The 22,316-nt window shown below is 38.1% G+C and overlaps 1 non-coding gene across 1 annotated transcript; it reads right to left on the bottom strand.

Annotated features, from left to right (window-relative positions):
- Positions 1-19,638: 19,638 nt before the first annotated feature.
- Positions 19,639-19,745, bottom strand: LOC131654368 (small nucleolar RNA R71). The gene has a single exon (XR_009299409.1). It is a non-coding gene; the product is annotated as a small nucleolar RNA R71 (small nucleolar RNA).
- Positions 19,746-22,316: the final 2,571 nt, after the last annotated feature.

Consider the following 22,316-nt stretch of genomic DNA (forward strand, 5'->3'; position numbering starts at 1 on the left):
TATTTGTTATGACAAAATACATGATCAAATTTTCTTTGATACACTTGTATTCTTTCGTCAACTGCTTAATCACCAGTTCAGAGTCTCCTTTAATTTCGACTCTAGTTGCCCCCAATTCTAACAAAGCTTTAAGTCCAGCAATCAGTGCTTCATATTCAGCTTCGTTGTTGGAGCATAAAGGACCTTCGATCTTGTACTTGAGCTTTGTTGGAATTCCATCAGGAGAAATTATCAGCATTCCAACGCCAGTTCCTTCTTTATGGGTTGAACCATCGAAGTATAGCTTCCAAGGCCTCAATTCTACGTATTGTTGAGGGTTTTCAACCACTGCATGGTCAACAATGAAATCTGATACGATCTGACCTTTCATTGCTTTAAGGGGTTGAAATATCAAAGAGTACTCAGTAAGGGCCAACGCCCATTTGCCAATTCGACAATGCAATATAGGCTTTGATAGCATGTGTTTAATCACATCACAATGAGACGAAACATAAACATCAACTGGCTTTATATAATACTTTAGTTTGATACAAGAGAAATATAGACAAAGGCAGAGTTTTTCTATTGCACTATACCTAGTCTCTGCATCATTGAGTACTCTACTTAAGTAATAAATGGCTCTTTCGATGCCATTATCGTCTTCTTGAGCTAACATGCTACCTATTGTATTATCTGACGCTGAAATATACAGGCGCATGTGTTTTTTCCCATTTGGGGGAGATAAAATTGGTGGATGCATCAAGTATTGCTTTATTTTCTCGAAGGATTCTTGATGCTCAGCACGCCATTCGAACTTTCCTTGCTTTAGTCAAAGTAAAGGAGAAAAAGCTTGCGTGCGTCCACTCAAGTTAGAGATGAATCTTCTCAAGAAGTTTATCTTTCCCAGTAAAGACTGTAATTCTTTCTTCGTGGATGGAGGCTTTGCTTCCATTATAGCCTTTGTTTTATTTTGATTAATTTCTATTCCCTTTTTATGGACAACGAAGCCCAAGAAATCTCCAGCCTGCACAAAGAAAGCACATTTAAGGGGGTTCATCTTTAAGCCATGTTTTCTCATTCTCTCGAATGATTGGCTCAGATGGTCCAGATGACTGTTATCTGAAACAGATTTCACCACAATGTCATCTATGTACACTTGCATGAAAGTTTCTATAAAATCATGGAATATAGAATTCATTGCTCTTTGATAAGTTGCCCCAGCATTTTTTAGACCAAAAGGCATTACAACCCATTCGTAGGTGCCTATGGCCCCTGGGCAACGAAAAGCTGTTTTAGACACATCTTCTTCTGCAATGAAGATTTGGTTATACCCAGAATATCCATCCAACATACTTAGATATTCGAAGCCTGCGGCTGAATCTACTAACATTTCTGCCACAGGCATGGGATATTCATCCTTAGGCGTTGCTGCATTAAGATCACGAAAATCTATGCATACTCTTAATGAACCGTTCTTTTTAATAACCGGCACAATATTAGCAATCCATTCGATACACCTCGTAGTTCTGATGAACTTGCATCGTAGAAGTCTTTCGACCTCTGCTTTGATCTTCGAATGAATTTCTGGTGCGAACCTTCTAGGAGTTTGCTTGATGGGCTTTTTTCCTTCCTTTATGGGCAACTTTAATTCGACCAAATCTCGCCCTAAACCAGGCATCTTGTTGTAATCCCATGCGAAGCAATCTTTGTTCTCCTTCAACAACGCGATGACTTTTGCCTTCAAGGTTGGCTCTAGTTTTGCGTTGATGTATGTTACCCTCCTCTGATCTCCATCTCCGAGATTTACTTCTTTGAGTGGGTCTTGGGCTAAAATTTTGATATTTGCCCCCATTGGGTCTTTCTCGAATCCCAAAGGTTCTTCGTTGTAGATTGCATCCAGCCTTTGACTCATCTCCTCTCCTGAGATTTCTTTGGCTTGAATTGGATCTTCGAGGAACTGGGGGGTAGAATGTATTTCAGAATCCCTCGTTTCTGATTCTCTTTGAACCGTACTGACTGTCATGTGTGATAACTCGGCTTCGAGAGCCGTGTTTCTTTTGTTCTCGGCTATGTAAGCCGAAATCTTTTCGAAAAAAGATGCTTCAGACATGACCAACGTCGTCATCCCAGCCTGTTGGCCGTATTGTTGGTGAATGCTCCACTGGTGGGGTATCTTCTGGACCGTCCATTATCTCTCTATTCCATTGGAATCCATTAGGATGTAAAGACAAATAGTATAAAGCATTTCTGTTTGGAGTGTATATATCTTCAGCAGCATGGCAAGGTTTTATGTTGGCCAAATTCCTGTCGAAACTAGTTTTATTGACCTGATTGACTTCAGCCATGTAGAAACTTTGATCTCCTTCGATGTTCTCTACTATGCCATCTTCTCTCCAAATGGTTAGTCTTTGATGCATCGTTGAAGGCACAACCGCCACTCCATGGATCCACTCTCTTCCAAGCAAAAGATTGTAATTAGCCTTTGCTGGTATCACCATGAACATCGTTGGCCTGTTGACGGAATCCACAGTTAAATTCACTTGAATTACTCCTAAAGTTTTCCCTATCTTGCCTTCATAGTTGGACAGAACCATGTTATGTGGTCTTATATCAGTATCGAACATACCATTTCTCTTCAACATGTATTGGGGCATTAGGTTCACTGGTGCTCCCCCATCTACTAAGACTTTGTTAATGCCAACATTCTCAATCTTGGCTCTTATGTAGAGTGGTTTCAAATGATTCCTCATACCTTCATCAGGCCTTTCGAAGAAAGCGTTCTGCTCTTCGACTGCCCCATTGTTCAGCACATAATAACACACAGGTCTGTGTCTTGCCATCTCTTCCTCATCAGCTTCCTCACAATCTTCAACTTCTGTTTCTTGGTTAAACTCATGAGGGAGTACTGACACAACATTGCAATTTAGGTTTATCGACGATACTCCATTTGAGTCGAAATCGTTTGTCATCCTATCATCTTCCTTCCAAGGGCTGGAATGCATTTTTTCTTCTTCTTTCTCATTTTCAGAATCGAACAGCTTACGCTCCACTAGAGGTTTATTTGTCCTTGCCCCCTGCATTGAGATTTGATTGCTACTTGATTCTCCAGTCTCCCTTGGTTTGTATTCCCTTTGGGCTTTCTTCATCCTCTGGTGCCTTCTCCATTGGGATCTGGACATAGGATTTTTGCCTTTGTAGTTCTCCAACCTGTACATCTCTCGATTGGAAGTCTGGAATTGCTTCCTATAAGCCATTGCAGTTCTTCCTCCTTGGTCCCAACTTCGCCATTTGTTGGTTCTGGCACCAGCTTGCATCCATCTATCCCTAGGTATGTCGGCAGGAACTTTGAATGTGACCCTTCGAGCTCTAGGGTGTGGGCTGTCAGGCCTCCTTGATGGGGTCCTGATATCGAACCCATACAAGTTGGGACGAAGTCCTTGAGTTTCCCGACCCATGTAGAGATACACCCTTTCGAATGATCTTGCTAGTAATTCATCATAAACTGCTCCACACCTAGGGCACAATGCAATCTCAGAGTTATCGTTGTGACATCTAACCAAGAAACCCACCAAGCTTTCTTCAGTCCTTGGGTACACCTTCAGCAATAAATTTCCTCCTCTCCAAGGCTGCTCCATTCTTTCTCGCAGGGCCCTCTCGAAATTGGCTTGAACCTTTCGATTCAGCATAACTGAACATCTTGGGCACATCAGCATTTTTCCACCATTTTTCACATGACAATCCCAGAGATAATCCTTCAGACTGTTCCCTCTTGGTGGGATTTCAATATTTCCTTTCTCCCTTATCAGCCATTTTTCTAGTTCTTCTATTTCAGATAAAGGCCATCTAACATTGACCATGTTAACAACTGCCGGAGGAGCCTCGGAAATTCGTATCTGCTGAAGCTTCACTGTGAGGTCTTCAGTGGCCTCACTTGTTTTTCCTTTCAGATCTTCAGTCATCTCAGCATCAAAGGATTCTTCAACATCAGTATTGAAGATCGAATTGGCATTTAGGCTTTCAGTAGCCTGCTTTCCACCTGAATTTATCTCCGATTCAGTAGCATCAATTTCAGATACTTCCAACATGTTGACGTCAAGTGGTTCACACAAGTTAGTGTCAGCCACACTCAAAGGATCTGTGTCAACCTTCATATGGTTCTTGGTTTTGTCAGCAAATTTCAAACGTCCATCCTTGATAGCATTCTGAATTAAATCCCTGAAAAGAAAACATTGTGAAGTTTTATGGCCTAAAAAACCGTGATATTTGCAAAAATCTCGCTTCTTCCGTTGTTCTAACGGAGGAACTTTTGAATTGGGAAGTACTATCATCTGGCCATCTTTTACTAATAAATCAAATATTTCGTCACATTTAGTGACATCTGTCATACCCCAATTTTTGACCCATACATTTTGTTCCACTAGATCATTTGCATATCATTAATTCATTCATTCACTAAGGCATGATTTCAAATGAACGACATTTGTGCAATTTAGGGTTTTCACGGTGGTTTAGAGACTTTTTCACCCAAATAAAGCAAATTCATCTGGTTCTTCTCTTGAACAGTGACCCGCGTGAATTAGGGTTTTGGAATATGATTTTTAGGGATCCTTTTCAAGCTACAAGGCTATTCTTCTCTACTCAGCATCAGGGTGCAAGATTTCTGAATTAGAGTATTTAGGGTTACACCAAGACAACTGAGGATCATTGAATTGAGGCGTTGACCATTGCACTTAAGCTTGACTAAGGTTTTCAACCGAGAAACGTTAAATGTCCCGCCTATCTATCAAGATTGGGTTATCTACGTGATTTAAGCTGGGTATATCAATTGAGTGTGATTCAAGTGTTGGTTCTAGTTGAAAGAAATTAGGGTTTTCTATTTCATCAATACGTTGATCCAATTTATCAATTCAAGAATCATTTTTGGTCACGATTATTGGTTTAGGATAAAGTTATGTTTCCTTGAGTTTGAGAATTCAAGATTAAGCACCAGTTTCGCATAAGAGCAGCGAATGTTTGATTCAAAGATTCGGGAAATAAAGATTGTACGCTTTTGACAATATTATAAGTTAACTTATAAGATAATTTCTTTAAGTTATAAAGAATACTTGTTATCTAAATACAAAGTCCAAGAATCTAAACATGAGGGCAAGTTCATTCAAAATCCCAAGGTTACATTTCATTCAATTTCAAATGGCATTGCATCTTACAAGAAAAAAAGAGATACTTCATTCAAATTTCATTTGAAAATTACAAGAGTTACAAGATACATTCTAAAGCTCATTAACCAATTGAAATGAACATTTGAAATAAGCATTGAAAAGGTTACAAATGGATTGCACAAGCTGTTACATAAAATCAGTCCATAAACCTAAGCTCTAAAGGCCCAAAACTTGCTGCTCCAAAACCAGCCAAAAAACCTGCTGCCTGCATAAGAGTTTTGCAAAGAAATGAGCAACATCAAAAGCTGCTGCACAAAGTCATCTTACAGTTTTACTACTTATAATTCCAGAGCAAAATATTTTCATCCTAACCTAAAAAAGTTAGTCCAAACCTCCACACTATAAGAAGAGGGCATTAAAACTGAAAGGAAAAAAAAAAGAATCGGCAGCCACCACAACCATAACAATAAACCTCTGCAGAAAATCACCCTCGAAACTCAATAAACCTTAACCACCATATCAACTTCAAACCTCATTTCAACTTGTACACTCAAAACTCTGCCTATTTTCAATCACAAAACCTCACCATCATGACAAATCTCACACAGCAACAACCCTAAACTTACTCTGCGAAAATTCCATCCAAAAAAAAACCTAAGACACTAAAGTTCTGATAAAGGTCAGTAGAACATCATCTTTAAGCTCCATCAGACCCGAGCTAAACCACCCACGTAACAACCAGCATCATAAGAGAGGCGGATAGAAGAGACCGAGAAGAAGAACAATGTAAAAAGAACATACCTGAAAGTGTTTATGAAACCCACCAAAGCTGATTCGTTGGCCATAACTGGTAACTCTTTTTCTTTTTTGTTTCCATTGAATATTGTTGCTGTATGTTGTAATCTCTGAACAAACGAATGAAATATGGGGTTTCGGGATTGATTTAGGGATTGGGTTTATGTGTTTGTTTGAATTTTGATTTGCTTAGAATCCGTCGGGCTTGAGATCGTAAGATATGTTCGATCGAGAGATAGGTTTTGCAATTTGATTTGCTTTGTTCGGAACAACCGTGTTTGAATGTTCTTGTCTTGAATCGAGAGTGAGAGGAAGCTATAGCAAAGAGAGATTGATTAGAAACTTAGCCATGAAAACATGTTTGAAGCGAGATCTGTGAGAAACAATCGCGAGAGAGGTTCACGTTCATGAACATAAGACTTTTTTTTGTTTCTGTTGTTTTGCATTTGTTTGTTCACAGAGATGAGAGGATCATGAACGCGTGAAAGAGAGGATGGAGAGAACGTTTTTTTTTTCTTTTTTCCTTGTTGAAACGGAAGGAGAGGCCGGTTTTCTCCTTTTGGATTATGGTTTTTGTTGCTTATTTGCTATTGGGCTTATTTGACTAAAGCCCGGTTTCGTTTTCATTTGGCACCCCAATCTGGCCGCATACACCCCCTCCTGGGTTATGATATAATTTGTTGTCAGGCTTGCTTTTAGGCCCAATTCATTTACAATGTTACACCTCTTTATTTTTGTTTTGTTAATTTCTTCTAATTTATTTTACTTTAATTTTCTTAGTATTAAAAACCCAAAAAAAAATGTTTTAATTAGAATTTTATTTTCTCTTTTAATATTAAATAACATAAAAAAATTAGATTAATCTTTCACTCCAAAAATAAAATAAATAAACCTTGGTCCAATACCAAGTCAATTTAAATAATTTCTCGATCCAACGTCGAGTGTCTTTTCAAAAATCTCTTCTTCTAATTAAATCGAAAGTTTGAGTGACAAGAAGTGTACACCTCTTGAATACCTCGATTCTTTTGGATTAACACTTTTTTTTTAAACCTTTCTTAATTAAATCAAAGTGATCAAGTGACAAGAAGTGCACACCTCTTTAATATCTTTGATCCTTTGAATCAAACCTTAAAAGGTATTTCTTAATTAAATCAAAGTGATCAAGTGACAAGAAGTGCACACCTCTTGAATACCTTTGATCCTTTGAATCAAACTTAAAAAAAATTCTTTCTTAATTAAATCGAAGTGATCGAGTGACAAGAAGTGCACACCTCTTGAATACCTTCGATCCTTTGAATCAAACTTAAAAAAATTCTTTCTTAATTAAATCGAAGTGATCGAGTGACAAGAAGTGCACACCTCTTGAATACCTTTGATCCTTCATAAAACCAAGCAACGAACTCGTAGTTTTTTTTTCGAACTACGATTGCTCTGACTTTCCCATTGCACGAGGGAATACGTAGGCACAAGATACAAACGTCTTGGCGAGCATAATAATAAAATCTCTTCTTTTTCTTCACCAAAAACTTTTTTTTTTCTTTTATCTTTTCTCGATTAATAAGCTAAAGAACGCAAACATCACGTAAACACTCATTCATAAAACTAACTAAATGGGTCCCATCGAGTATGATGGAGGTGGGGGGTGCTAATACCTTCCCTTTGCCTAACCGACTCCCGAACCCTAATTTGGTTGCGATGACCATCTTATCCATTTGTTTTTATTCATGGGTTTTATTCGACATTTTCCCTTTCCTTTTTTGGAACAAATAAAGATCGGTGGCGACTCTGTTCTATTTCGAGTGTGTGAACACCTCGAGTATTTTTTAGCGCTACAACATCAAATGTATAAGTTTTCTTAGGAAATCTATCGCTTTTATCATTCTCTACTGGATTTTTTCCATTAGAAGGGGTGAGCAATTTGCAAGAATAAGGTGGCGCCTCTATTAACTCAGCAAGATCTATTTCAATCTCTTCCATATTGTATGAATCTTCTAAAGGTTCGCCATCAACGTCGTCTGCTTCGACGTATGCTACTCTCTCCTTCTTATAACTTTTACTTGCTCTGGCCTTTTCTGCTTTTAATCGTTCGACTTGTCGAACCCTGTCTGCCAATTGGGCCATATCTCTTAGGTATTGAGTATCCAATTTCTTTCGAATTGAATAATCTAGGCCACCTGCAGCCATTTCAACTAATTCGTGCTCTGGGACAGTCGTGAAGCATCTTGATTTCAACAAACGGAACCTGTTTAAGTAATCATCTATGGATTCTGTGAACTTCCTCTTGATGCTAGCCAATTCTTTCAGACTTATCTTGGTTTGACCCATGTAAAATTGTTCATGGAATAATCTCTCCAAGTGTGCCCATGCATCTATGGAATTTGGGGGCAACGTAGTGAACCAAACAAAAACATTTTTTGTTAGCGAACTAGGGAAGTATTTAATCCTTAAATCTTCGTTCCCTGCTAGATCCCCTGCTTCCGTCAGATATCTGGCTATGTGCTCCACGGTAGACTCGTTAGTGTCCCCTGAAAATTTAGTAAATTTTGGTACTTTGGTACCCCTTGGCAATTCCGTTTGCATGATATATTCTGCTATTGGGATGTATAATTTGGGCGTTGAAGCCCGGTATTAAGGCCATTGTTAGCCATTATTCTCTCTATCATGGCAGTGAGATTGTTCTTTGTTGCCAAATTGTCTCTCCTAACCCTATGGACCACTTCGTCAGGATGTTCATTTCTTCTTACTACCACCAGATTAGGTTGTTGCTGGGCAACTGCTTGTTAGCCAACGTTAGTCGTTTGCCTTCGAGTTTCTAAGTCTATCACTTGGTTTTGCTCGACTGATGTTGGTCTAGATGGTGGTGCTGTGGCTCGAACTTGTTCTAGAATGGGTTCCCCTTCCTGATAAGTTGATTGGTTGTTCCTTCGTCTATTTTGTGGAACTCCTAAGAAATCTGCCATTCGATTTATTTGAGATGATATTTTTTGGAAAGTTTCCATATTATCCTGGTTAGTCCTAGCAATGTTTGTTGCTAACGGATTCAAGATGGAGCCCAATTCTTTGGCAAAAGTTCCTAACATATCATGGTTACTTGCATCCATTTCCTATCGAAATGCTGCTTGACTATTTGTGGTAAAAGGGGGTATTTGGGCAGAGAAGCCAGTATTCTGTGCGCTTCGACCTATCAAACTGACATTCGGCGAAAATGCCATCGGGTTAGTTGTAGTGTATGTAGGCCCTGATCCTCGTAATTCTGTCATATATGAATATGGCATTCCATATGGATTGTTGGGTCTCCAACTTTCGAAAGTCGATGATGGTCCTGGGGAAAATAACTGACTTGCAATGTTTGTCGAGAAAGGTGGTATCTCGCTTGCGCTAATGATTGGAGGCGCGGTGGTCGAACTCGAAACTGGTACAGTCCCTGTTGTCCCTGTAATATTTTCGGGTATCGCCTGGGAACTACCTATGGGTTCAGATCTTGTCGCAACTGGTATAGCCTGCGCCTCTTGAGTAGAAGTCGAAACATGCGTAGAATTTGTCGCTACTGTTCCTGACCCTTGTGGGGGATCTTGATTTCCCCCTCCACTGGCCGCATTGACCATTTTCTTGTTGTACCTTCGTTTAGGAATCGGTTGTGCACTGTTGGTTAATTTACCGTTCCTAAGGTTCATACAAGGTCTTGATATTTTCTAGACAAAACAAAACAATCAATTAATAACAATCTGTTTGACACTGTCCCACCGGGTGTGCCAATTTGTTTACGGTGATTTCCGGTAAACAACCGCTAGTCTTCCAAACTATAATAAATATGATTTTGTTACTCGCAGGATCGACTAGATTGATCCTAGGACATAGTCAAAAAGGTTGTTATTCATGATAGTTCGAATTATGTCTATGGTTGGCTTGTCTCGAAATAAGAAATACTTAATCAAAGAAATAAAGATTAGCAATCACCTTGTTATACACGTAAATATAACATCAGCAAAGGGTAAGATAAAGATAAAATATAAGACAAAATTGTAAAGTGCAAGAATCTTAAAGTGTAGAAACTTAAATGCTTCGAAACTAAATAGAATGAAAATAAAGAGTGCAGGAATGTAAATGACAGAAAGTAAACGAAATGCAGTAATATCAAAAGATACTTGAATAAAGAAAGATACAAATGTATTTAAAATGGTGTTGGTGTCATAGGTACATTTCTCAGCGAAACTCGTTCTCTTAACACTTGATACTTGAGCAGTATGTGAGCGATTTATACAAAATGAACACACGGAATCCTAACATTAAGACCCTTATTTATACTAATTTCGACCCTAACGGTCCTATACTAATCTAACGCCACGTTGCCCACAAGAAAACCCTAGGATGCCATCTGTCTTTGTGCGATTACACAAACTACTTCGAAATTCAAATCATCCCGCCTGAATCTTCTTTTGACACGTGGCAACGCAACCATAATCGAGAATGCCGCAAAGACACGCTCAGCCTCAGTACTTTACGTATTTCGCAAAAACGTTTAAGTCTTTTAAAGATATTCCTCTTCGAATTAGCTCCAAGTCTAACCATCTTTATTCCAACTCAAACCAACATCCTCGAAACATGGCCGTCAGTAGCCATTTTTAAACTCAGAAATGGTCATCAGTAACCATCTTTCTTCGATTTGTAACTCTTCAAAGGATATTCTTTCCAAACAAAATCTCCAGCCAACACCAAGATACAATCCAACCAGCACAAATTCCTCATAATGGGAATTATGCCCACCATTTTGATTCACAAACATCACCGGGATCCATCACCAAAATGCTTATGAATGAATGCACACATATGACATACTTACAACATCACCGATCCGATGAACAACATCGTCTCACATAACTCAACATAGTTATCACCAACAAGTATGTACATGTATCATGCATCATGCATCATTCAAAACAAATCAAATTATCATTATACGATCACAACAATCACCACATGATCAAAATGAACAGTGTCATTACCAATAACTCACCAAAAGCAACACCGAATGATATATTCGGTTTCAGCATCATATATAATTATATCATATATAATTCACACCACATATAACGTCAAATCACAGTTATATCATTACAACATCACCACATTGTCACATTAACCAAATCATGCACACAATGTACAAAACACGCCATAAACGAAATAAATTAAGATTTTCAAAATAAAATCAAGTTATTGTTGTTTTCTTTACTTTATATCGTAGAGTATTTAATTTAAGAAACAACGTCCAAAACGGCGTCTAAAACGGACTTACGGTTCAAAAATTAGAAGCATTTAAAGTTAGAATAGTTTTCAAAACATGCTGCTGGAATTTGTACTGGAACCCGGTTCCTCCCACATGGGAACCGGTTCCTGGACCCCAAAATGTTATTTTTAGCGTTTAAAAACACTGGAACCCGGTTCCTCCCACATGGGAACCGGTTCCCACGAACCCAGTAGCTGAAAAACATAATTTTTAAGGCTTTTATGCATCCCAAACACATACCAACTCACACCCTTACAAAATGGATCACCAATAACATCAAAATACTCCAAATACATGATTCTAATGCACAAACAACATACCACAACACCATGTAACAATACTACATCATCAATTGCAGTCAATTCATCAAATCATGCATGTCAGTGTTGGAATTTCACAAAACCTAACATCCCAAATAGAGATTCTAATCCCTTAATTCAATCCTATCATCATCAAAATCATAATACCATATAATTAGAGTAATCACCCCTTACCTTAGCCAAAGATTTCTCGATTGGTCTTCTTCTTCTTTGTTCCTCTTCACGTATCAGCTTTCCAATCTCTCATCTCCCTGCTCTGCTTTTCACGTTCCTTTTTCCTTTCTCCCAATTCCTTATTATTTTTATAAAATAATCTTTAACTAGAATAGGGCCTTTACTAATATAACACCCCCCTCATTCCTTAACATCACACATGGCCCAACATCATAAACCATTCTTTTCCAATTAAACTCCACAAACCACCAATAATTCTAATTATTAATTAAATTTCCAATTAAATTAGAATTTAAAAAATACGGGTGTTACACCTTAAATCATTTTATTTTAATTGTTTTGATTTATTCATTTAAATAATTCAAAATAAGGAAAATAAAATAAATTAAGCTCTTAGTGAGGTCCAAGCCCATTTTCCTTTTAACCTAATGTTTTCTTATAAATAACTAACAACCCTTATTCACCAACCATTCACCTCTACCAAATTCTTCATTCCCATACACTAACAATCAACAACTCTCATAATTTTACACCCATCCACAAAAAACCCTTTACCATCGTTTCTGACCGTCACGAATAATCTTCCGTCACTCTAATTTTGGTTGCAACAGAGTGATAAATTTTCCAGCCTATCCGCCGAATTCTGAAACTACTGTTTCGATTTGCTTCGAATTTTTTCCAGAAGTTCAGAAAAAAATCGAGGAACAATACTCCTTTAGAATAGAATTCTAAAGGATTTCGACGCTCAAAATCGCAAATTCCTCGTTTTTCTATTTTATTCGATTTAATTTCTATTTTCATATTTTCAAAAAAATCTCAAAAAATTTGTAGCTTCGTATTCTTATTTTATTTGATTTATAATCAGTTTTCATATGGATTGATCAAGTGGAAGGAGCTTTATCCCTTGACCTCAAGGGGTATCCCAAGTGTTTTTTGGCCAAAAGTCTTTTGGCTTTTGGCCAAATCAAGGTTATTGGTGTTTGGCCAAAAACCTTTTGGAATTTGGCCAAATCAAGGTTATTTGTATTTGGCCAAAAACCTTTTGGTATTTTGCCAAATCAGGTTATTATTATTACTATTATTATTTTTATTGTTATTCTTATTCTTATTAATATCATATTTTTGCAGGTACTTCCTTTTGCCAAAGAGGAGCAGGTGTAAATCTTATCTCTCAATCCTGACACTTGTTTTTCACTCCATTTTTTAATTAACCATTAACCCTGTTTTGGCCAAACACTTTGTTGGCCACTTTCCCATGATGCACCCTCAAGTACCAGATCCAAACACCAGGTTTTTATAATTTTTTTTTTATTTTTTATGTATTTCAATTGTTTTTTTATTCCTTCCTTTCTTTTTAAAAACTCTTTTCAAAAGTGAGTCTCTTTTCTTTTTTATTTCTCTTTAAAAATAAGAAGTTCTTTTATAAAATCAAACTTTTATTTTTTAATAACGATTAATTAATTAAGATTAATATAATTAGAATTAATTTATTAATTAGGTTTAGGTTAATTAATTAGTAAACTAATTTTTAGGTTAAATAATTAAAATTAGGTTTTAATTCTAGATTAGTAATTTAAAATTAATTTTAGCCTTTTTAATCAAAACCATGTGACTATTAGTAATGTGAGAAACGGTAGGCTTAGGCCTTCCCCTTAGGTTTTCCCTTAGTTTTTTTCATTAGGTTTTTAACTGTAATAATTAATTTAATACCATTAGGTTTTTTACAAACCCTTAAGGTTTAGGTTTTTAACTTGTTTCCTTTCTATTAACCATGGTTAACTTTGCCCCGTTCGGGGTTTGCCCTTTGGCCTTGCCTTTCTATTATTTGCCAAATTATTCATAATTTTTGTATCTGCTCCGAGGTTGTAACAATTTTAATTTTTGATCTATTTTATTGTATCTTCCCCAAAGCCATGTACAAAAAGTTTTCTACCTTTCTTTCTGCCTTTTATTTTCCGTTACCCTTCAGGGTTTTATTGTAATAGTAATTAGGTTTATTTTTCTGCCTTTATTTTCCCGCATTAACAGGTGTTTATTGTAATAGCGTAGGATTTTTAACTGTTTATTATAACTGTTGTGGTTAGTAATCCAAGGGAGTGCAACCCTGAATTGAACATAGAATCACTAATTTTACAAGATAAAATATCTGAACTGAGTCACTTGATTGTGGCACACACACACCTTTAGGGTAACCTTTCTTGTTGCCTGTTGCCTTTATGTGAATTTCAAAATAGTCAAGTCCCTCGATTCCGAGGATACCTAAAGCAAAGGTTGCCTTAATCATTGAAATCATTATGAGATATAGTCCCTCGATGTTGCCTCGGTAAAACATGATGATTGTCCCAGTTGCTAAGGTATCCTCATATGTTACCTAAAAAAGATTAATGACTATTATATCCTTCTCTAAAGACTACCTACCCTCTATATGGTAGGGACAGTCTTATGGCGAATGATCCTCGATGACCCTTTACATCCATTGAAAGGACTTCCTACCCTCCTATGGTATGGATAGCCCTTCAAACTAAAAAGCTGAAAGAACAAAAATCTTAAAATTAAGGTATTTCTACTAATTGCTTGCTTTGATTTAAATTCAAAAATATTTTTTCACACTATCTTTTCAAATACTTTCAAAAACGAGGCCACGCTTATTTACAAGTTAAAGTCCTTAACAAAGTTTTTTTACTATTCACACACGACACATTTCAAACAATTCAAACAAAAAGTGAGTTAAGCAATTAAGAGCCCATGGATAACCATGGATACAAAGGATGCTTACACCTTCCCTTTGTATAACCTACCCCCCGAACTCAAAATCTTTTTAAAAGGTCTTTTCTTATTCTTTTAGCCTTTCTATATATTGGATAAAATAAAAGTCGTTGGCGACTCTTGCTATCCGCAACATTTCAAAAAATTCAGTTCTCCCACTGTATTACAGAACTGGCGACTCTGCTAGGGATATATTCGAATAAAATGAAGGGTTACCTTAAAGTTCAGGATTCATTTTAAATATTTTCAATTGTTTGTATTGTTTGCTTTATTTTGTGGGCCTGTTTGGGTTTACCTGTGTGAAAGATCCTAACCCTGATCTGAGTACCTTAGGTAAATGGCATGAGACCAAGGAGACTGCACGACGTATACTGTTGCGGTTGATATGGTGGCCATCGTAAGTGTGACACATTGGTTTGTCCTGGTGTTCCTTGGGATCCGACTTGAGGAAACACTTGGCTGCTGCGTGGTGTCATTAAGCACTAATTTGCCCCTAGAACCTTAGTTGAACTTGACTTTGGCCTATTAGAAAATAGCGAGATGGCTGGCTTTGGTTCCGACTGAAGTTGGTTGATACTCGAAGCTACACTCATATGGACTGGACTTTCAGGACATTTTCGGTCGGTGATTCGATTGCTGAACTGAAATAAGTGCCTTCGAGAAAGGTCAATGATATGAGCTCCCTAGAACCCGATCTTTATATAGGACAGGTTGAACCAACTAAACTTCAATGGGGAGGGTACTTACCTACGAACTTCATGCAATCCTTTAAAACTTAAGGACACTTGTATGACTTGCTTGTGTGTGCTACTAACCCTTTGATTTCCTTGCAGGATTTGTTTGTAGGACTCACCCGTCCTTATTTCCTTATGCTTTGCCTAATGTATTGCATTCGCATAAGATCATGACATCATGAGCATAGCATGTTAACTAACCCTTTCAAGGATCTTAGGAATTTAGGGCGCACAATTTCAGGTGCTCTTATCAAGGACTGAATTCCTATCAAGGGGAAAGAGGATTTATTTTCCTCTGTCCGTATGCCATCCAGTTCAGAGACTCAGTACCTATCAAGGAAAAGAGGATCTATTTTCCTCTAGCCATGTACCTTAAAATTCAGAAGTATCCCGAATCAGAGGCTATGACCCACTCGATATGGTGAGCTTTATTCTCAAAGAAAGGACATTCCAAGACAAAAGACGGAGTTCTTCAGACAAGGCTGCGACCGATTTAATTTCTAAATCATCATGAATCTCGAGTAATCTGTCAGAAATCTCCAAGCTCAGAACAATTAGTTCCAAGAGATGATCCTTAACTTGTCCAAGGGGCAAGAAGAATTGAAGGCACTGCTTATCAAGAAGGAGGAGGATCAGCATAGGCAGCAAAGTAGTCAAGATAATTGGAAATCCAAACCTAAGCGATCATTTACTCCGTTACTCATGCCGCTGTCTCAAGTTCTGCAACAACTGCTCAATCAGAACTTGATAACTATATTGCCTCCATATTCAGTTCCAGCCAATCCTGCTCCTGTGTACAAGTATCATGCAAGATGTGCTTATCATTCGAATAGTCCTGGTCATGATACCGAGGATTATGGACCATTGAAGCACATGATTCAAGACTTAATCGATGATAAGATCATTGATTTCAATTCACCTGAGGAACCTCATATAGATGATGTTGTGCACAACCAGAAAGGTCGTAATGAACGCAACCAATCTGTTGGGGAAGTTCTGATATCTACACCAGTTCCACAACAACGAAGCAAGCCAGATGCACCTAAGCTTCAATTCACCAAAATTAACATGTCATTAGATCAGGCGTTGCCACATCTGTTGAAGGCAGCAATGATTACTGTGAGGGATCCTCCTCAACCCACCAACACTTCCTCTGCTAAACACAATCCAAACGTGCGATGTGCCTACCATTCCAATAGTCCCGGGCACGATACCAGTAGCTGTTGGGCATTAAAGGTCAAGATCCAAGACATGATTGATGCTGGTGAAATTGAGTTCAATCCTCCTAAGACCCCTATGGTGATCACGGCTCCCATGCCTAATCATGACAAGGCTGATTAATATCTAGAAGGATGGACTATTGGCTCATTAGCTTTACTTTCATTTGCAATTTCTATCCTGTTTGTTTAAACATTCGACTTATGATAGACATTATCTGTTTTAATATTCATCATCAGTGCATTGTATATGTTTGTCTTGAATAAATTATTTTGCTATCACACATTTTAAATTGTGTCTTTGCTTTGCATATGTTTTGTGATATTCAACTCCTGCTAAGCTGTAAGCCTTTTAAAGGAGGATGACGAAAATGATACCGCAACCTCACACAGTATGCTTTTGAACAGACTATGCTGACGATGTACAGGCATTGTTTCAATTCTTAAACAGTAGAGATATAAGGATTTTAATCCCTAATCAACCCCTTTTGAGCCTAAGGTGTAGAAGTTTTTCTTTCGCGTACAAGCTAAAACCTTTAATCATAACCCGAGGAAGGGTAGATTCTCAGTTGACTCAATCATGCCAGTTGATATTCAACACAATCAATGATGGATTCCTGTAACCATTAAGTCAGGCAGTCAACATCTATCAAAAAGAAAAATTGTCAAGTCAAAACCTATGAAGGAGACTTACCAAAAATCAAAACATCCTGCTGACTATAATCTCAAAATAAACAGTTCAGGCAAAAGTTAGGGATAACAAAATCAAGGTCAAAAAGAGGTTGCTAAAAATCCTCGACAAAAGAAGATATTACTGATAACACGATTTTATATCGTATATTTAGCTTGAAATCCGTAGATATTTATAGCATTTTCCGTTTATTATATTGTTTTATTATGATATTATGCGAGTATTTGCTTTGTTTCAGGTTTTACTCTCTTATTGAGACTATTTGTGAAAAGGAGAGGAAATGGAGCTAAAATGACCACTATTTGTGCCTAAAAGATGAAAAAGGGGTGCTGAAGTGAAAAAGAGGTGCAAAAAGGAGACCCAAATGTGCAAAGCCATGACCCAGCCCACGAAGGATCAATTGTGCGTGGCCCAATTCATCCCAGCAAGTGGAGACGCACGTCTCCAACGTTCTTCTGCCACGTCACCAAGAGGAGACGCCCGTCTCCAGCTCTCCCTATATTTTCTCCACTTGAGACGCACGTCTCAAGTCGTGTGCTGAGTCTCCCTAAAGAAGTGGAGACGTGCGTCTCCAAGCCCCAGTCTGAGAAGTTCATGCTTTCACGCATTCCAACTGCAAAGGCTCGCCTATAAATAGAGGCAGCCACTTCACTTCAAACTGTCCGATTTCCTGCTAACGAAGTGCTGCCGAAATTGTTCCGCGATTGCTATTTTCTTCCTGCTTTCAATTAAACAGTCTTATTTTCTCATAACAATTTCTACACCGGAAATTGTTGTGAACCTTTTATAAATCTAGCCTTACGTTAGATTTATCGTTTTAATTCCTTGTTTTTAATTTTTGTCCGTTTAATTCCGAAGAACGATCCACCCAACCTGTGGTGGAAGTTCGATACTTCAAGATTCAATTGCAATTTATTTTATTCAGGTTTATTATTTACTGCCTTTATTTATATTATTATTGCATGATATATTATATGCCATTTAACGTGCCTTTTATTATAAACCAAATTAATTTATGCATGCTTAACCGTATTAATATGTCTGGCTAATTAACTAAGATATCGGTGTGTAAATTAAGTTAACTGTGGGATCCGAAATAAATTGGCTTAATTATATTTTATTAAATATCACTTGTTTTTGGTTTGTATGTCTAATTTTATTAGTAAGTCTTAAAACCAATAGAGAGAAAGTTTGAGGGGTTAAGACGGTCAAAGGTTAAAATTAATAGAGCGAAAGTTTGAGATCTTTAACTGGATAGTAGACATAGGACATTAGTTTTAAGGATGGCGAAAGCGTATTAAATCTAATTAGAACTTATTTATTTTCAAAAAATGTTTTTACACCCGAGCGGGATGGCGAAAGCGTACGTTAGGGATATTAGTATGTTCCGAGTCAACAGAGCGAAAGTTTGAGATTAGGGGATTTAAATAGATAACGACTTCATAAAACGAGCATTTTATTAATTATGTTGTTTCCAAAAAGCTTTTCTAAAATCTAATGGGATGGCGAAAGCGTACATTACGAGTTAGGATAGTAATCTAAATCAACAGAGCGAAAGTTTGAGAGGAGGATTTTTAATCAATTGAATTAATAAAGATTTTTAATCGAATTATGCATTAGCCAATGGACCTTCGGATCACCTTAAGTTAAACGAAATACATACTGATATCCGTCTATTATTATATTTCTTAATATTCACAATCACTTTCCCTTAGGAACAATCAAAATATCAGTAGCCTTAGCTTTACATAGTAACCTTAGATAACGGTAGATCGATTCATAGTCCCTGTGGATTCGATATCTTTTAAAACTACACGACACGACTGTGCACTTGCAGTCATCAGATTAATAGACACGTAAAGTCGCGATCAAGTTTTTGGCGCCGTTGCCGGGGACTATTTAAGTCGATATGGTAACTCACTGTTACACCGTAGATACTAGGGCAATTCTTTCCTTTCTTTCTGGACGATTGTATGCCAAATACTCGTTCACAAGGAGGAGATTTAATACAACGAATTAACGAGATCGAACGTTTCATTAACGTCAAACGTCGAGCTCGCAATCTTCCCGAAGTAGCACCAATTCCGATTAATCAGGAATTGATCTTTACTGATCAAATAAACCAAATTACCCCGAAGTTAGAGATGGCTGCTATTCGTCCTCTTAGAGACTATGCCGCTCCTTCACGCGCTAAACCGCACTCAAGTATCGCACCACCTGCGATTGAGGCAAACAATTTCGAACTGAAACCTTCGTTGGTACAAGCTGTTCAACAGAATCAATTCTCTGGAAGCCCTGCAGACGACCCCAACCTCCATTTATCTGTGTTCGTGCAATATGCCGACACTGTCAAAGCTAACAACGTTAGTTCCGAAGCTATTCGATTACGTCCCTTTCCCTTCTCCTTGAGAGATAGAGCTAGAGTGTGGCTTCAATCCCTACCTTCTAATTCCATAACTACATGGGACGAACTGAAAAGAGTATTCTTAGCAAGATACTTTCCGCCTAGCAAAACCGCTATGCTAAGAGGTCAAATCAACGGATTTACCCAGAAAGATAACGAATCACTCTTCGAAGCTTGGGAACGATACAAGGACATGCTTAGACTATGCCCTCATCATGGACTCGAACCATGGCTGATCATCCATACTTTCTATGGTGGTCTCCTTTATAACACTAAAATGACTATAGATGCCGCTGCTGGCGGAGCACTAATGGACAAACCCCGTGATGAAGCATACAACCTCATAGAGAACATGGCACAAAACCATTACCAATGGGGTGGAGAACGAGCCGCTCTAGAGAAGACCCAAACCAAAGGAGGAATGTACGAAATAAGTGGTATAGACCGCGTTAACGCTAAAGTAGACGCTTTAACTCAAAAGATCGAAAACTTAACCATTACTCCTTCAGCCACCGCTGCTGCCGTAGCACCTAACTGCGAGAATTGTGGATTAACTGGACACGCAGTTGCCGAATGTCAACTCTTGACTGGAATCCCATCTGATCAAGTAAACTATGCTCAAGGAAACCCTTATTCTAACACGTACAACCCTGGATGGAAAAACCATCCGAACTTTTCGTATAACAACAACAACGCGTTGTACGCGCCTGGACAAGCACCTGCTGTCCCACCTGGCTATCAAAAAGCGCCTGTAGCTGCTCAAAACGCCCCTAGGAAGTCGAATCTAGAAATCATGATGGAAAACTTTATAGCTTCCCAACAACAAACCAATAAGGACTTCCTAAATCAAAACATCCACAATAGCGAGCAATTAAAACAATTATCGAACAAAGTAGATGCCTTAGCTACACATAACAAAATGTTAGAAACTCAAATTTCACAAGTAGCCCAACAACAAGCACCTACTGCTGCCCCTGCTGGCACGTTTCCTGCTCAACTACAACCTAATCCTAAAGGACATGCGAACGCGATAACACTACAAAGTGGAACGAACTACGATGGACCTATCTATCCTAGAACTCAAAACGCACCCATGTCACAACAAGAGCCAAAGGAAACCAAAAAGACATCAACTGATGATCAAACTGCTAAGACCAATGAGAACAACAACGAAGTGGAACCTGAAAAGGAAAAACCTTACGTTCCACCACCACCTTATAAGCCACCAATTCCTTACCCTCAGAGATTAGCCAAATCAAAAACCGAAGCGCAATTTTAAAAATTTGTAGAACTTTTGAAATAATTAAACATAACCATACCGTTCACAGAAGCCATAACCGAAATGCCTTCGTACGCTAAATTCTTGAAAGAAATTCTATCGAACAAAAAGAAACTCGAGGATAACGAGACTGTAACACTTACCGCTGAATGTAGCGCTATCATCCAAAATAACATGCCTCCCAAACTGAAAGATCCTGGTAGCTTTTCTATACCCTGCGTAATAGGAAAGACTATTATAGAAAAAGCCTTGTGCAACTTAGGAGCCAGTGTTAGCTTGATGCCTCTTTCAACCTGTAAGAAGCTAAATCTGGGTGAGCTTAAGGCAACGAGAATGTCTCTTCAACTAGCCGACCATTCAGTTAAATACCCTGTAGGAATGTTAGAAAATATCCCAGTTCGTGTAGGCCAATTCTACATCCCAACTGACTTCATCATAATGGATATCCAAGAAGATTCTAACATCCCGATCATATTAGGAAGACCATTCTTAGCAACCGCTGGTGCAATTATAGACGTCAAGCGAGGAAAGCTTACCTTCGAAGTAGGAGAAGAGAAAATAGAATTTATTCTTTCCCAATTCCTAAAAGCACCTTCTATAATTGACACATGCTGCTCTGCCGACATAATCGATGAGTGTGTAAATGAAATAAAATCCGAACCACATAAGGAAACCGAGATCTTAAGAATTCCTATACTGCCAATATTTGAAGATGACAACTGGCGTGGGGAATATCAAGATAACCACCTGAGTGAATGTTTAGCATTGACTCCTGATCCTATACCTGGGCCTAAGAAACCTGCTATAGAACTTAAAACACTACCTACTGACCTTAGGTACGAATTCCTAGACGAAGAACATAACCGACCAGTTATAGTTAACGCCAATTTAGGACAGACCGAGACTGAAAAACTACTTACTGTCCTAAGAAAATACCCAACCGCTTTAGGATATAACATATCAGATCTGAAAGGAATAAGTCCTTCCATCTGTATGCATCGCATTATGCTAGAAGAAGATTGTAAAACCTCTAGGGAACATCAGAGACGAATAAATCCTATCATGAGCGATGTGGTTAAAAAGGAAATCCAAAAACTGCTAGAAGCCGGAATCATATATCCAATATCCGATAGTAAATGGGTTAGTCCTGTTCATGTCGTACCAAAGAAAGGAGGAGTTACTGTATTCACTAACGCAAAAGGCGAATCTGTAGCACAACGTACCCAAACTGGATGGAGAATGTGCATTGACTATAGGAAGCTAAACAAAGCCACCCGAAAAGACCATTTCCCTTTACCATTCATAGATCAAATGCTCGAACGCCTAGCTAAACACTCACATTTCTGTTATCTGGACGGATACTCCGGATTTTTCCAAATTCCTATCCACCCTGACGACCAAGAAAAGACCATGTTTACCTGTCCTTATGGTACATTCGCTTATAGACGAATGCCTTTCGGACTTTGCAATGCACCCGCAACCTTCCAGAGATGCATGATGGCAATATTTGCCGA

Source organism: Vicia villosa, linkage group LG2 (genome assembly GCF_029867415.1).
Source record: "Vicia villosa cultivar HV-30 ecotype Madison, WI linkage group LG2, Vvil1.0, whole genome shotgun sequence".
Classification (NCBI taxonomy): domain Eukaryota; kingdom Viridiplantae; phylum Streptophyta; class Magnoliopsida; order Fabales; family Fabaceae; genus Vicia; species Vicia villosa.